General features: G+C 47.6%; 1 protein-coding gene across 3 annotated transcripts in view; it reads right to left on the bottom strand.

The window, feature by feature from the left end:
* Window positions 1–14,563, bottom strand: part of SYTL4 (synaptotagmin like 4) — an 89,378-nt gene extending 74,815 nt beyond the window's left edge. Inside the window, exon 1 of one of the 3 annotated variants that reach the window (XM_075572791.1) lies at window positions 14,414–14,563. The gene's annotated coding sequence lies outside the window, so the exon portion shown is untranslated. Of the gene's footprint in view, window positions 1–13,934; window positions 14,394–14,413 lie in introns of those variants that run through there. The other 2 variants (XM_075572794.1, XM_075572793.1) reach the window with 2 other exon arrangements.
* Window positions 14,564–15,460: the final 897 nt, after the last annotated feature.

The raw sequence follows: 15,460 nt of genomic DNA, 5'->3' as shown, positions 1-15,460 counted from the left end.
CCATCTGGACAGGTGCCATAGAGCCCTGCGCTCGAGGCCACAGCCAGGAGACCCCCCCCGCGACATCATAGCACGTTTCCATTTCTTCAGGACCAAAGAGTCCTTTTGTCAGCTGACCCGGAATGAGGCACTATTTGAAGGCCACAAGATGCAGGTCTTTCAGGACATTTCCCCCGCTACCCTCCTTAAACGGAAAAAAATTACACCCATCACGAAGGTACTACGTGATGAGGGGGTCCGCTACCGCTGGTTATACCCGTTTGGCCTCATGGTGATCCGCAATGGCGTCCCACACACCCTGCGGCAGCTAGAGGAAGGGGGGAGTTTTCTGGCCAAACTTGGGCTGCAGGATAAAGCCCCTGCAGAGGCGGCTATTGAACATGCAACCCCAGACCCAACATGGCGGGAAGCTGGAAAAGCTAACAAGAGCCGACAGCCTCGGAGCCCCAAGTGAGGAGGGCTGGAGACAAAGGTGATAACTGACAACAAAAATAAACCTAAATCGTTAAAAGACTATTTACCCATGACAAAAGGGTAATTCGGCTCACTAGACAGCGCCAAAGTTAACAAAGTTTGCAGTGTTAAGGCTCTAACGTTGAGAGACGCCTGGGGAATTGGATGCTCCAAGTTGCACTTACCTCCAAGCCCCCTCCGCAGCCCAGCAGCAGTGTTCCACGTCTGGCGGCCATCTTGGTTCCTCTCCGACTGATCATCTAGCTGAGGGCGGTACCTGATGACGTCACAGGGAAGTAACGGCGAAACCCCGCGAGAGGACCTGCGTGGAGACAAACGGGACCCTCCAAGATGACGGCGACACTAACCACAGGGGGAGGAGCCACAGCGCAAGCCTACGGAGGCCGGGAGGAGCACGGGAGAGGACCGAAGAGGAGGATGACAGAGACGATGAGTGGCACGGGACCGCATCCGACGGGGAATGGCAGAAGGGAGAGTAGAAGGGGGAGAAGGGAAGGTAGGAGAGGGAGAAGGGAGGAAAGATGGGGGAGAGGGGAGGGAAGAAGGGGGAGAGAGAGGGGGGAAGAAGGGGGAAAGAGGGGGAAGGGGGTGAGAGAGGGGAAGGAGGTTGAGAGGAGGGAGAAGAAGGAGAAGAGGGGGAACGGAGGCGCAGAGGGGGGGGGGGAAGGGAGAAGAAGAGGAGAGGGACAAGAAGAGAAGAGGGGGGGGAAAGGAAGAGTAGGGAGGGGGGAAAGGAGGAGAGGAAGGGGGGGGGAAAAGGTAGGCCGAACAAAAGCTAGGGGAGGGATTCCGAGTTAGCTATAGGGAGGGAGGGGAGCTGGAGGTAAGTTAGGTTCCGCAGTTAGGAACGAGAATAAGTTGGGGGGGGGGGGTTTTGAAGATAGAGTCAGTTCTTTAAAAGTGCTAGAGGATAGCTCATGGCAAGAGATACCACGTACATAATGGTAACATTTGTTTGCCGGCGGGGGCTTCAGTCTGGCCGTCGCTGTGCGTCTACAGACTCGGGCCAGGGCGGATGCCCAGGTAGCCGGGAAAGTCCTTTATTGCCTCACCCACATGGTTGTTCATATTATTGTTGTTTTTTTCCCTTGATGTGTCCTATGTCCCATATGTCTTCCCCCTACCCTTCCCCCCCTCCGGCCGGAGAGGCAACCCGCTGCCATTGAGCGCACCGCTGTGCACTGCAGAGAGGCCGAGTGCTCCCGCGGGGTACCGGACACCCCACCTGAAGACACTTAGGACAAGAGGTGAGAACACACGCACCTCATGTCACTAACATTTATCTCACACAACGCCAAGGGGCTGAATTGCCCGCGTAAGCGGAAAATAGCGCTCACTGACTATAAACGTAAGGGTGCGGACATTGTGCTGCTGCAGGAAACACACTTCAGTACCACCAATTTCCCCAAATATTTTGATAAGCAATTTAGACAAGTCTACCTAGCGTCCGCAAGGGTAAAAAAACGCGGAGTAGCGATACTGATACATAATAGGGTGGGACTGGTGGTAGATGAGGTGAAGAAGGACAAGGAGGGTAGGTTCCTGTTACTTACAGGGTCCATTAACCAGCAACCGCTCACAATCGCCGTAATATATGCCCCCAATGGAAAAGACCCGGCCTTCTTCGCTTCATCCTTTGAAACTATCCGCAAACACGCTAAAGGCGCATTAATTATAGGGGGAGACTTTAACACGGTATCAAACGCGGCCCTGGATTGCTCAGGGCCCTACAGAGGCCGAACGGATCCTGGATCCAGGGCCCTCGAACAGGGACTGCGCGATCTCCAGCTGGTCGACATTTGGAGGGAACTCCATCCTCTCACTAGAAATTATACTTTTTACTCACACCCACACGACTCATTTAGTAGAATCGATTACTTCTTTGTCTCTAGTAGACTGGTCCCAAAGATCGCCCATGCGGGAATCCACGATATTTCGTGGTCCGATCATGCACCAATAGAGCTACGGTGCACACAGATAGGACTGGACAGGCCAGGAGCAAACTGGAAATTAAATGAATCCCTTCTAAAAATCCCGGATCTACAGATCAGGATTGGAGATGAAATCCAAACATTCTTTAGAGAAAACAAAGGAAGCGTTAGCTCCCACATAACCCTCTGGGAGGCACACAAAGCAACAATAAGAGGGAACCTGATTAGTATTGCAGCCCGTAAGAAAAAAGGAGAGCAACGCTAAAATTAAGAGAGAACAAGCGGAGCTAAAGACACTTTGGGACAAATATAAAATCACCCCAGACCCGGCCACCCGCCAACAAATTGGCGACGCTCAGACTAAACTAAACCTACTTCTGGCCTCCCAGGCAGAGAAGTCGTTGAGTTGGACTAAGAGAAGATTCTTTGAAAAAGCAAACAAACCAGATACCCTGCTGGCTAATATGATCAGCGCTAAAACCAGTAATTATAATATCCAGGCCCTACGGCTGGAGTCAGGCAACATCACGGCCAACCCGCAAAACATTGCTGCGGAGTTCAAAACTTACTACGCGAAACTATACGATGGGGACAAAGTAGCCCATTCGGCTGGCACGGACAAAGCCCTGAAAGATTTCTTGAAGGGCTCGAATCTACCGGGCCTGAGTAGGTTAGACAGAGAGGCAATGGGTAGTGACTTTACAACGGAGGAAATATTGGAGGTTATCAAACACCTAAAACCCTCTAAAGCCCCGGGTCCCGACGGCTTCTCGAATCTTTATTATAAGAAATTCGGAAAATTCTTAACCCCGTTCCTTCGCAACATGTTTAATCAAGTACTGGGAGGCACCCCTTTCCCCCAACAAATGCTCCAGGCGTCCATCTCGGTAATACACAAACAGGGAAAAGACCCGTTGGACTGCAAAAGCTACAGACCAATATCCCTGATCAATTCGGACATTAAAATTTATGCCAAACTCCTGGCCAATAGATTGGGTCTCATCCTACCCAGACTGGTGCACCCAGATCAAGTCGGGTTTGTCCCGGGTCGACAGTCTTCTGACAATACTCGACGAATCATTGATCTGCTAGAAATAGCCAAGGCCAGATCAATACCAGTTATGGCGCTCAGTCTGGATGCAGAAAAAGCATTTGATAGGATAGACTGGCCATACCTTGAGGCCACGCTTGGAGCGTTTGGGATGGGAGAGAAACTAACAAAAGCAATTTTCGCCCTTTACGAGAATCCGTTGGCAAGGGTTACCCACCAGGGGTTCGTCTCGGACCCCTTCCAAATTAAGAGCGGAACACGACAGGGCTGCCCGCTCTCCCCCCTCCTCTTTGCTTTGTGTATGGAGCCACTGGCCGCCCACATACGCGAGAGCAAAGACATTACGGGTATAGACATTGGAAACCAGTCGCATAAGGTGGCACTCTATGCGGATTACATGTTCCTGACTATATCTAGACCCCTTACCTCTCTGCCAAATCTTTTTGACCTGCTGGGGAGATTCAACAGGATCTCTGGATTCAAAATAAACCAGTCCAAATCTGATGCCATGAATATTAATCTCCCCAAGCACATGGAGAAGCTGATCGCCTTAAATTTTAATTTTAATTGGCAACCGAAAAACATTAGATACCTGGGGATCAACGTCACCAAGTCTTATGACACGCTATATCAGGCAAACTATCCCAAATTGACACAGACTTTGCGAGGGGACCTCAAAAGATGGTCCACCCACAATATTTCGTGGATCGGAAAGATCCACTGCGTTAAGATGAACCTGCTTCCACGCATCCTATACCTATTCCAGACCCTCCCAGTGCCGATAGGATTGAAGGATGTCCTCTCACTTCAATCAGCTATAGATAAATTTATCTGGGGAGGCAAGAAAGCGAGGGTGGGAAAACAAATTATGCGTAAACGAACGGAAGCAGGAGGGCTGGCGGTACCTTGTTTGTTGTCCTACTACAAAGCGGCGCAATTATGCCAAATCGTGCAATGGCACACGAATCCAGACTCAAAAAGATGGGTCGCCCTAGAAAAGGAGCTCTGCTCCCCTGTGGCTCTGGAACATGTAATCTGGCTCCCCAAAAAGGCACGGACTAGTGCCAAACTGCCGCTATCCTCCATGAACAACTCAATCTCGATTTGGGAGGCCACACGTATGAGATGCAGTCTGACCCATAAAGCATCAGGTATGACCCCACTTTGGGATAACCCACTCTTTGCTCCGGGCCGGACCAGTGCAGACTTCTCTATCTGGAAAAAAAGCAAAATTAACAGGCTAATAGATCTGGGGGGAAAACGAGGCGTTCAATCATTCGATTTACTTAAAGAACACCAAAACATTCCCAACGCCGAGTTCTTTAGATACCTCCAGCTCAGAGCGTTTTATCAATCAGTGCAGCCCCACATACCAATGACGAATTTTGAAAAGCTCTGTCGTTCGGGGACATCCACCGAGGGACTCACATCGCAGTTGTACGGGGAAGTAATCGGTTCTAGTAAGACAGTGACGGACAAAACGGGGTATATGATCAAATGGGAAAAGGACTTAGGGGAGGAAATTGACGTAGAGGAATGGACAAAAATTGTGACGGCGACTTCAAAAAGCTCAATGTGCACGACTTTGAGGGAGAATGCATATAAAGTTATGATGAGATGGTACCACACCCCCACTAAATTAGCTAAATTTCTGCCCAGCTACTCCCCATTGTGCCCAAGACAATGCGGACAACAAGCAGACTTGCTCCACATGCTGTGGTCTTGCCCCAAACTTACGCCGGTCTGGGATTCAGTTAACGATTGGCTGAATAGGATCCTCGGCACATCCACCCCCGTCGACCCATGGCGGTTCCTTTTGAACAGGCCACAAAAAGGTCTCTCCAGGGGAGCAAACAAACTGGCGGTTCATTTCGCAACGGCGGTGAGGGGGGAGATTGCAGCACGTTGGAAACAAAATGAAATCCCAATAATCGCAAAGATCAGGAACCGAATTTGGTCAGTTTGCCAGATGGAGAAATTGACAAGTCTGGTCAATGACACTGGCACAAATTTCCTAAAAAAGTCTGGTCACCATGGTTGGCACAGACAGACATACAGGGGGTAGATAGGGCCACGATTTGGCATTGATAGATGTAAAATGCATTCTCCCTTAAAGAGGCCCTAAGACACCTCGTTGGTCCAAGAGCACACACAGTTCATAGGTGGACAGAGAGTGTGGGGTACACCGGTTGCCCGCCGGACTATCGGTTTTCTTAATTGCAGAGAGCCAGCGGTCGCACGTTTCAAAGCGGAACCTCGGTCGGAGACCCCTTCCCACCCCCCCCTCCCTCCCCCATTTCCCCCTCCCGGCTGGGAGCTATATGTAGTTTGTCGGTTAGTCTGTCTGTCTCCCCGTTTGTCCAAAGTACACAGATACTACATATGCTGCATGTTTTCCAATTGCAGGAGGCACGTTTCCCTCCAATGTTTATCATGAATGCATGGACATGTATGTACTCACACAATTCAAAAATAAAAAATTTAAGTTGAAAAAAAAAAAAAAAAAAGAAAAGGGGAGGCAGATTTTGCCAACTAGAGTTTCAAAAGAGGGTGGGCTTGGTGGGCAATTTAACAGTGTAAATTGTAAGGTGTCTGCAATATAAAATAACACCCCTCCTCCTCTCTTTGACCTATCTCTCCTAATAATGGAGTATCCCTGAATGGCAATATGTGCATCAGGGGTTTTAGGGGATAGCCATGTTTCTGTAAGAACGATGGCTTTAGGTTTATGCATAAGGCACCATGCCCTTAGTTCATCCAGTTTGGGCAGCAGGCTCCGGATGTTTATATGGGCGACAGATAGCCCTTTTTGGAATTTAAAGGTGGAATTCTCAGGGGCATGGGACAGAGCTGAAATGGGAGGACCTGGGTTAGGTTCAATATCACCTGCTAAAGAGAGTAATAGTATGAGTAGAAATTTGGTTAGTTGTTTGCAAGTTGTAGATTTGTGGTGTTTGCCATTAGAGTGAGCAGTGGTTGGTGTGCTGGTTTTCAGGGTTCTCCACCAACATTCAGTAGATAGTGCAAGTCTTTTGAGTAGTCCAGGGTGTATGGTGATGTTGGGTGTGGGCCAGGATGGAGGAGTTTGTAGTGGATAGAGGGAGTAACATCTCCACGAGGCCAGGAGAAAGAAAAAAGTTAAAATACATAGCAGGTTCATGATGCCAGAGGTAGGCAGTGCTGCAAGGAGCTGTTGTGAGCAGAGTGAGTGTGAGCAGACTAACAGCAGGTGTGTGCCTGTTCCTTGTCAAATGTTTAGCTGTATTGCAATGCTAGAGTCAGTTCAGGGTTTCAGTGTATTGTGCAGTCAGTTTTGGGAGAGGCTGCAGTAAATAAATTGTAAAGGGGTGGGGGGGTTGAAATAGGCAGGTTAGCAAGCTTGGGATCATAGTGTGATCTGAATAGCTTACCGTTTGTTGTCTTCAGTAAAAGAGTGTGCAGTAGATCCAGTCACCTCTAGTCAAACTGTAGTCTAACTGTATTTATCACTTAAAAGCTCACTTTAAATGCCTCACTGCCTAATGCAGTTCCTGCCCAATGCAGCAAAGGTGTTGGTATTATACACATGACCCTCTCCCTCCCCAATCAGTCAGCTGTAATGCAAGCAATAATAAGAGTTCAATGAAATGTATTCAAAATAAAATAAACAAAACCATTAAATTATTAATCAACTAAAATTATCAATATATTATATATAGATCTACTAATAATAATGAATAGATCAATATAGAGATTATAGTTAAAAAAAAAACAAAAAACAGAAATATAAAAATAATAATAAATCAAATTTGGTATACACAATCAGACCCCAAGATGCCATAAAACACATCTAGTTGTGATTGTAAATACTCCTATAAGAATAATATTTTTATATAGAATTAAATATAACTACATAACACACCCGGATACAAAAGATTCATACCATATACATGTACTGTATATCATAATAAACATATTTAAATCAATTGAGAAATATTAAATATACTAAGATACTCAATATAAGGCTCGGAGATCAGAGTAATGTCAGAATAGTACCACAGTTAAATATCCTAAAGGTAGATACTGCACCGACACACTTTATTCGAGCAAATACCCAGTATGTACCTGGCAGATACCTGGAATGCGCCGCTCCTCACCTCTGACAAGCCCCGTTGCGTTTGCCTTCCCAGCCTGGGTTCATGCCTGGCTGATGGGCGGCTGATCTGTTAAATGATAATGATTAGGATTTAATAGGCTGCAATGCTTCGCGTGTCTACCAGATGGCATAAATTCATGAATTGTAATGCAGTATATATATATATACTGTGCAGTATTGCAGCCAGCGGGAAAAAAATGCTTCAATCCCTGCCTGAAAAATACCTCAATGCACTCGGGCAGAAAACAGTCACAAACCTCAATACACCCGGGTATACCCGAATTCGTGGGACTAGCCGAGCTCGAATAAAGTGTGTCGCCAGTGTACATTGGACCACACTCCAAAGAGCATCAATCTACAAGAAAATGTTTAAGTTCCCAATCCGTATTGATGCCGTTTGGGCTCAGAGTGTTCATAATGTAGATCCAATGCATCTCCCTTCTGTTCAAAGCATTCAGCCTATCCCCACCTCTAGGATGACGGGGACATGTTCTACAGAATTCCCACAAATGAAAATATCTCCGTGAAGACAAGCTGAAAAGTGGCGCGAAACTGGGTGTGTACCATCTTTCTTTTTGATAAGCTGTACATGCTTCATGATCCGTGACCGTAAAGGTCTATTGGTCCATCCAATAGATTTCTTATGGCAGCCACATTGTAAGAGACACACCACAAAACTCGTATGGCAATTAATAAAAATAAAAAATAAAAAAACTGTTAATGTAGTGATTTGACTTACTCAATTTAATGTATTTAGTAGATTTAGAGTATTGGCAAATGGAACATCTGCCACAGGTAAAGAAGCCTCTGGGAATCCCTTGTATACCTTTGTAATTATCATCAGATCTAAACAAACTCGGGGAAAGATGACCCGCTAATGTTCATATACCTTTATTTTCAATAAGGCTTCTATATACACTATGGTGCAAGCAGCCCTTGAGCACTGGCTGTGGGAGTACTATCCCATTTTTTCCCATTCTCTTTACATATACAGCAGGGCCCCGCTTCTCGGCGCTCCGCTTTCCGGCGATCCGCTGATACGGCGGCACCGAGAAGGGGGCCGCCATGTTGAATCTAAAATTGCGCATGCGCAGAACGGGCGGGTGCACCCGGCGCGCATGCGCAGACTGCCGCAGTGTATAGATCGCACACGCGCAGAACGGCGAAAATGCCGGTTTGCGCATGTGCAGCACAGAAAATCGCCAGATCCGCTTTCCGGCGATTTTCACTATACGACGGGCCCTGGAACGGAACCCGCCATATACCCGGGGCTCTCCTGTATAATACAGACTTACGGTACCTTGGGGATCTCAAGTGATGGGCTTCTGGCCGGGCCTGGTGGCTGTGGGGGGCCTGGCGGTCGGTACTCTAGTTGCCGCCGGGCCTTGACTCTCCCCAGCTGCAAGCCTCCATCCTCACTTGCTGTCCCACGCCGAGCTTCTGGCCTCTACGACGTCAGCATGCACCAGAAGTAAGCTGGGCTGAGCTTCCGGCGTGCACCGGCATGAGGGGGAGGACCGGTGACGCGCCGACAGCGTGGGACAGTCAGTGTGCATGGAGGCCCGCAGCTGGGGCCCGGGAGACCTGTCCCGGCAGTCCCCCTCTGCCTATTCTACCTTTAAATACAATTGTAACCTTGTCTGGAACTGTTTCACAAACGCCCATAACCATCTCTAACTGCCCATGAAATGTCAAGTGTAAATTGGAGTGTACAACCTCTGTTCATTTAATACAACCATGTGTCATCATAACTCAGTGCCCAGGACATACTTGAAGTCGACAGGTAACTCAATGTAGTACTTCTGGGTAAAACATTTTATAAATAAAAATGGACAGTGGACGGGAGGGGGGGGGGGCAGTGGACGGGAGGGGGGGGGGGACAGTGGACGGGAGGGGGGGGACAGTGGACGGGAGGGGGGGGGACAGTGGACGGCAGGGGGGGGACAGTGGACTGGAGGGGGGGGCAGTGGACGGGAGGGGGGGGCAGTGGACGGGAGGGGGGGCAGTGGACTGGACCCCCCCCATGCGTAGCTCCGGAGTGTCTGACACACACAGTGACTCACACACACACAGTGTCACACACACACACACATTGTCCCACACACACACACACACACACAGTGTAACACACACACACAGTGACACACAGTGAGACACACACACACACACACAGTGACACACAGTGAGACACACACACACACACACACACGTCACCTCGAGGGAGGAAGGGGGTCCTTCCGGGCGCCGCCATCTTAGGCGCCCCGCGTTGCATCTGCAGGCTGCCTGCCCACTGCCTGTCGGAGCACCGAGGGGGAGGTTAGTGGAGCACCGGGGGGAGGTGTGCGGAGCACCGGGGGGGAGCTGAGCGGGGAGCTGAGCGGAGCACCGGGGGGGAGCTGAGCGGAGTACCGGGGGGAGCCGAGCAGGGAGCTGAGCGGAGCACTCCCTCGCGAGGAAGGGGGTCCTTCCGGGCGCCGCCATCTTAGGCGCCCCGCGTGGCATCTGCAGGCTGCCTGCCCACTGCCTGTCGGAGCACCGGGGGGGAGGTGAGTGGAGCACCGGGTGGGGAGCTGAGCGGGGAGCTGAGCGGAGCACCGGGGGGGGAGGGGGGGGAGCTGAGCGGAGCACCGGGGAGGGGGAGCTGAGCGGAGCACCGGGGGGGGAGCTGAGCGGAGCACCGGGGGGGGGAGAGAGAGAGGTGTGTGTGTGTGTGTCGTCACTCCGCCTCAGGCCAATCAGAGGTGCGGGGGCGGGCGGGCCAAGGGACCAATGAGATTTCCCCTAGGGACACAGGAAGATGCAGACAGGCATACAGTGCTTTCACAAATATATAATAAGATATATTATTTTTTTTTATTATTATCTCTTTGCAGCTTTCTATTGGGCACCAGAGAGAGCCCTGACCTCGTGGCTGTTTTGTGTCCACTGGGCTAATATTCTTGCTCAGTGGACAAAAAGCCTGTGTTGCTCAGAAGGCGGCGGTCCCCAGAAATCAAGAAGGGGGAGGGGGGAAACCACAGATCAGCAGACAGGACTGGTGCTTAAAAACTTCAATAGCGCACAGGACCAAAGTGAACTGATGGTATTTTAAATGTTTTATGGGTAAAATCTTTGCAACCGATACTTACAAACAAACCCAACACTCCAGCTCCTTATAAATTAGCAATCCTTCAATCTCAGAATTGCAGACCTTACCGCTCCGGTTAATGCAGTGCGCCCAAACTGGTGCGATATCCAATGTGAGATTTGACCCCGCTCATTAAAACAAATGGTAACGTGCGTGCTAGTTCTTTACTGTGCGCATTATTTGTGCAACGCAGATTTACGCATATTGAATACAACACATCTAAAGACAACAGCGAATGGGACAATGTGCTCTGGTTTTACTCTTATGATATACTGAGGATGCCAATATTTGTAATAACACAGGAGCTATAGTTTAAGCAGAGTGCTCAATTCTCAAAAACAAACAAAACAAACCACACACAAACTGTTTTTGATAAACATCAGCCCGGGAGCGCCTTGGGTACCATGTCAAATGTTGTCCTTCAGACTTACTTTGCCTAATAGGGATTTATAATGAGAACAAACACAATAAACCAAAATGCCTCTTAAATGTGTAGTTTTGAGGACTCCATAAAATGTTCTTTACTTTTCCATGGTCTCCCCGATTCCATAACTTCACTGTAAAATCCCACAATATTTCTCCAAAGTATTGACAGAAATTGTTGCCTGGCCTCTTAGAAACGGCTACCATTGTGAATCTCAGTAAAAGTGCCCTGTAAATCAGGTTTCCTCACGGCAACATTGTTTTCTCTGTTAGCTATAAGAAGTGAATGAGTGTAATAAGGCCTGCGCTTTCCGTGGTATTCGCCTGTGCTTTCCGTGGTATTTGTCCAAGTGCTTTTACGGAATTTAGGCCTCAATTTGCACAGCTGTTGCCCTTATCCGATTATGTATTTCAGGGGTGCGCAAACTTTTTTTAGTCGCATCCCCCCCACCCACTCTGCCCTATCACTTGATCTCAGTCATCTCCTCCTCTGTGACTTCACGTTGTCATGGCAGTGTGTCACCATTTGACCATTTGCTATGAGAAGATGCAGGAGGAGAAGCCGGGTAGCAGGTAAGAGGTAGTTGTGGTGAAGAGTGTGGGGTTCGGTTCAGCGTCCCCCCTAGAAAATGTTGCACCCCCCAGATGTATTGACCCAGGAGACGTGTACATTTGTTGTGGGTGGTGGTATCTTTTAGACAGAGTTCTTCATAGATGAAATTATAGTGTACAAAGCTTTCAAAAACTCCCAGTTGTCTTCCACCAATGGTCACAAATCCGACTATGGCCCTTCTTGACTACATTGCAAACAGCTCCAAATGAATGGGACTACACTTCTCCAGCATACTGAATAAGTGTCTAAAGAACAAACATTACAAGTGTTTGACAAAAGTGTTACATAGCCAAGTGCTTTCCCTTTCTTGTATGTTATTAGACTGCCCTTTAAATATAATCACACCGGCACACACAAAGTTTACACCAATTGAATGGATGACGAATGCAGTTGCCAGCCACTGCCAGTGAGATTCATGTTAAAGTTACTATTCGTTATGCTTCAGGGAAGGGAAGACAATGTGGATTTTGTATATTCTGCCAAGAAACTAGAAACCCATAATTAAAATCATCTGATGCCTGGAGCCAAAGGGTGGAAGCCTGACTGTTAGATTGGCACTAATGACCACGGTGGCCTCTATCTGGAGAGTTCAATGACACCATCGCTTTTTTGCATGAAGGAAACTAATCCACGCTGATTTCTCAGCCAGTCAGAGAAATGACAGAGATGGTACATTAGATACACAGTCATATTTAGTGTTCAGACACATGCATTAGCTCAGGGTTTCCAACATTTAGGGGTTAAGGAAGCCTATAAATTATATTCTGAAATTCTGCAGAACCCCAAACTTCTCTAATAGCGCGTCTGATATCAGATGCTTTGTAAGGAACCCCAACCCTCTCTAATAGCGCGTCTGAGATCAGATGCATTGTAAGGAACCCCAACCCTCTCTAATAGCGCGTCTGAGATCATTAACCCTATAGGACTATGACAAGCACAGATAGGACTCACATGGGATTCTACATTTGGGGAAAGTGTGTGCAGTTTTTCACAAAACAAAACTGCTTAATTCTCCCAGTTTCACGTCACACCGCAGTCAAGCTGCAGACAAGGATTCTGGGTAGCACATAGGCCCCCAGTGCGCTCGTCACTTTTCGCTTCCTATCCATTTTATTACGTGCTTGTCCCTAAAACAGCACATGGATAAGCAGGAGTCAAAGAATAGGAGATTCATTCTTACTTTAGGAGGGTGGTTTGTTGGGGGAAACAGGTGCAGAGTGTAACGAAAAAAGAAAGAGCGAGTTGAGAGCTATCCTGCGCTGTGCAGCTCCTTTACTGCACTTGATTGAAAAGGAGAGCGAGTTGAAATAAGTGCAGGTTACAGTCGCTATTAGTATTTATATTTCCTAATAGTGCAATGAATAGCATCAATTTACTATAACATCTCAGCTACAGATGCATCAATAACGTTCATGGGTTTAATGATAAACACACACACACACACACACACACCTTTTTATCCAAATTCACAAAAACACTTTTTTCCCCTATTTGTTTTACTTGTAGGGTGGGAATATTTTTTTTTATTTAAAATTACATTAAATAACTTTGATTGGAAGCTCTTTGCTAAACAATTTGTGCAGATCCAATCCTTATTTTATAGTGGTTATTCCCGATATTTTACATTGAGATTTAGAGGGTAAAAGTGACGCACACATGGTCCATACTAACCAATAATAAAATAAATCATAGTTATATTGGGATCAACAAAAGCAGGATACACCAGTCACTCAGCATTACTGTACATCACAATATAGGTTTCATATTGGGTTAGTCCAGTAGCAGGACTCATACTCAGGAAACAATCTACCCCACATTAAGGTTTTAGTATTTATTTTTCTATTTCCTCATCCTACCAGATTATTTACACCACAAAACTGCACTCAACCTAAAGACAATGCAAATATCACAGAATCCACCAACATGTTGTACCGTTCAGCAACTGGTTGATCCATTGGAGAAAACATTTATTTTCATTAACACTACATATCTATACATAGGCAAAATGAAATTGTGAGGGTTGTTGTTTATAGGCATTTCAATTGGCGCTGTGTACCTGGAACACAAAGGGTAGGCAAGGATTCTGGTTTTACAAGTCCGCTTCTGAATGCAGGTCTAAAATCTATAGCACAGGGAGTTCCAAAACCAGGCTTGGCTGGGTCTGTCCTCTTTGTACTCACACTTACACACATCTCTGCTGCTGAACTCTGGCTCTGGTAATGCATTGCTGGCCATGACTGGAGGCGCTCGCTCACGGCCATCTGATACTAGGTGATCAAACTGGTCTGTAGTCAGATCTTCCACCGGGGGAAGGCTAAAATCCGTATTTAAAACAGGGGGTGTCTAGATGTGGGCATTAATGATCAGGGCTGGCTTAGCCTGCCACTGGCAGAGTGGGTTTAATAGGGCTGATAACTGGGTCTACTTGACCTTTTCCATTACTGTTCTACAATCATATCTGTGGCTTGAGGGGCTGATCTATTTGAATAGGGAGAAGTACACTCTGCATTTGGGACTTGTTGATCTGTTCCTTGCTGACCTGCCAGCAGGTGACCCAACTATTCTGCAGTCACCCCTTAGTGGGGAAGGGGCTCCGCTTTTTAGATCTGGGTTTCTTTGTGACTCTTGGCACCTGCTGTTTAAGGATCCTGTTGCTTACCTGCCCTTGGAGGTAGGACCCAGGAAGGAGTCTGGCTGCTGAAGGGGAAGGAGATCTCCAGGTTGCTGGCTCCCAAATCCGGAAAAGGGAAGGTGTGTGAGAGAGAGATCTGCAAGTTTCACAGCTGCTGGGTGAGACAGGGAGAGACACATAGGGCTCTTAAAGGAGCCGCACCTCCAAAAGGAGTGGAGCACTCCCACAAGGAAGGCGAAGAGAAAAGAAAGGAGACAGGGGGGAAAACAAGAAAAAAGAGGAAGCAGTGGAGCAGAATAAGCAAGAGATGGAATGAAATAGGAAACAATGTGTTTGGAATGGAAGGTAGAACGTGCAAGACAATAAATGCATTGCAATGCAAGATGGTTTGAAGGTAATTGTGGGTTTCCCTGAAAAGTTTGGACATGTAGCGTCTAATATGAGTTGTGACTTAATGGCCAAAAGAAAGTACTGTAGGGTTGCCAGGTGGCCAGTATTGAACCGGACTGCCCTGTATTTGGACACTGTCCAGTAAATAATGAAAGGTAATACTGGGCACGTATGTGTCCGGTAATACCTCTCTGGACATAGTGACCTGACCGGCTTGGGGGGGGGTGCAGGATTTCCCCAAGCAGGGCTGTTGCTAAGGGGCTTGGCAGCTTCTCTATCCTGATTGGCTGCTGCTGCTGCGGCAACCAATGATGTCACCCCTCGCCACCAACGAAAGTTGCAATTTAATTTTTAGCGACGCCGCTGGCGACAAGGCCAGTGACATCACTAAAGGGAGTGGGCCACGCAATTTGAGTGGTTTAGAGACACATGGCGACTGTCTCTAAAAAATCAAATTTACCCGGCTTCCAAATTTTTTGTCGCTCCGTCGCGCTTACTATAAGCGCTTGCGACGGAGTCAATGGATTTGTTTCGGAGCGACGTCGCAAGGTACTATAACCAACAGTATCCATAGACAATGCACTGCAGGCCTTTAGGGCAGCAAACATGTGACAGTACTGTATATTATGAAGTAAAGGAAGCTTATAATACTGTTATCATTTTAAAACTGTGTAAGTGTGACAG

This window comes from Ascaphus truei, chromosome 16 (assembly GCF_040206685.1).
Source record: "Ascaphus truei isolate aAscTru1 chromosome 16, aAscTru1.hap1, whole genome shotgun sequence".
In the NCBI taxonomy this organism is placed as follows: domain Eukaryota; kingdom Metazoa; phylum Chordata; class Amphibia; order Anura; family Ascaphidae; genus Ascaphus; species Ascaphus truei.
The sequence above is the reverse complement of the archived record's forward strand: the minus strand, read 5'-3'. Positions and strand labels throughout refer to the sequence as shown.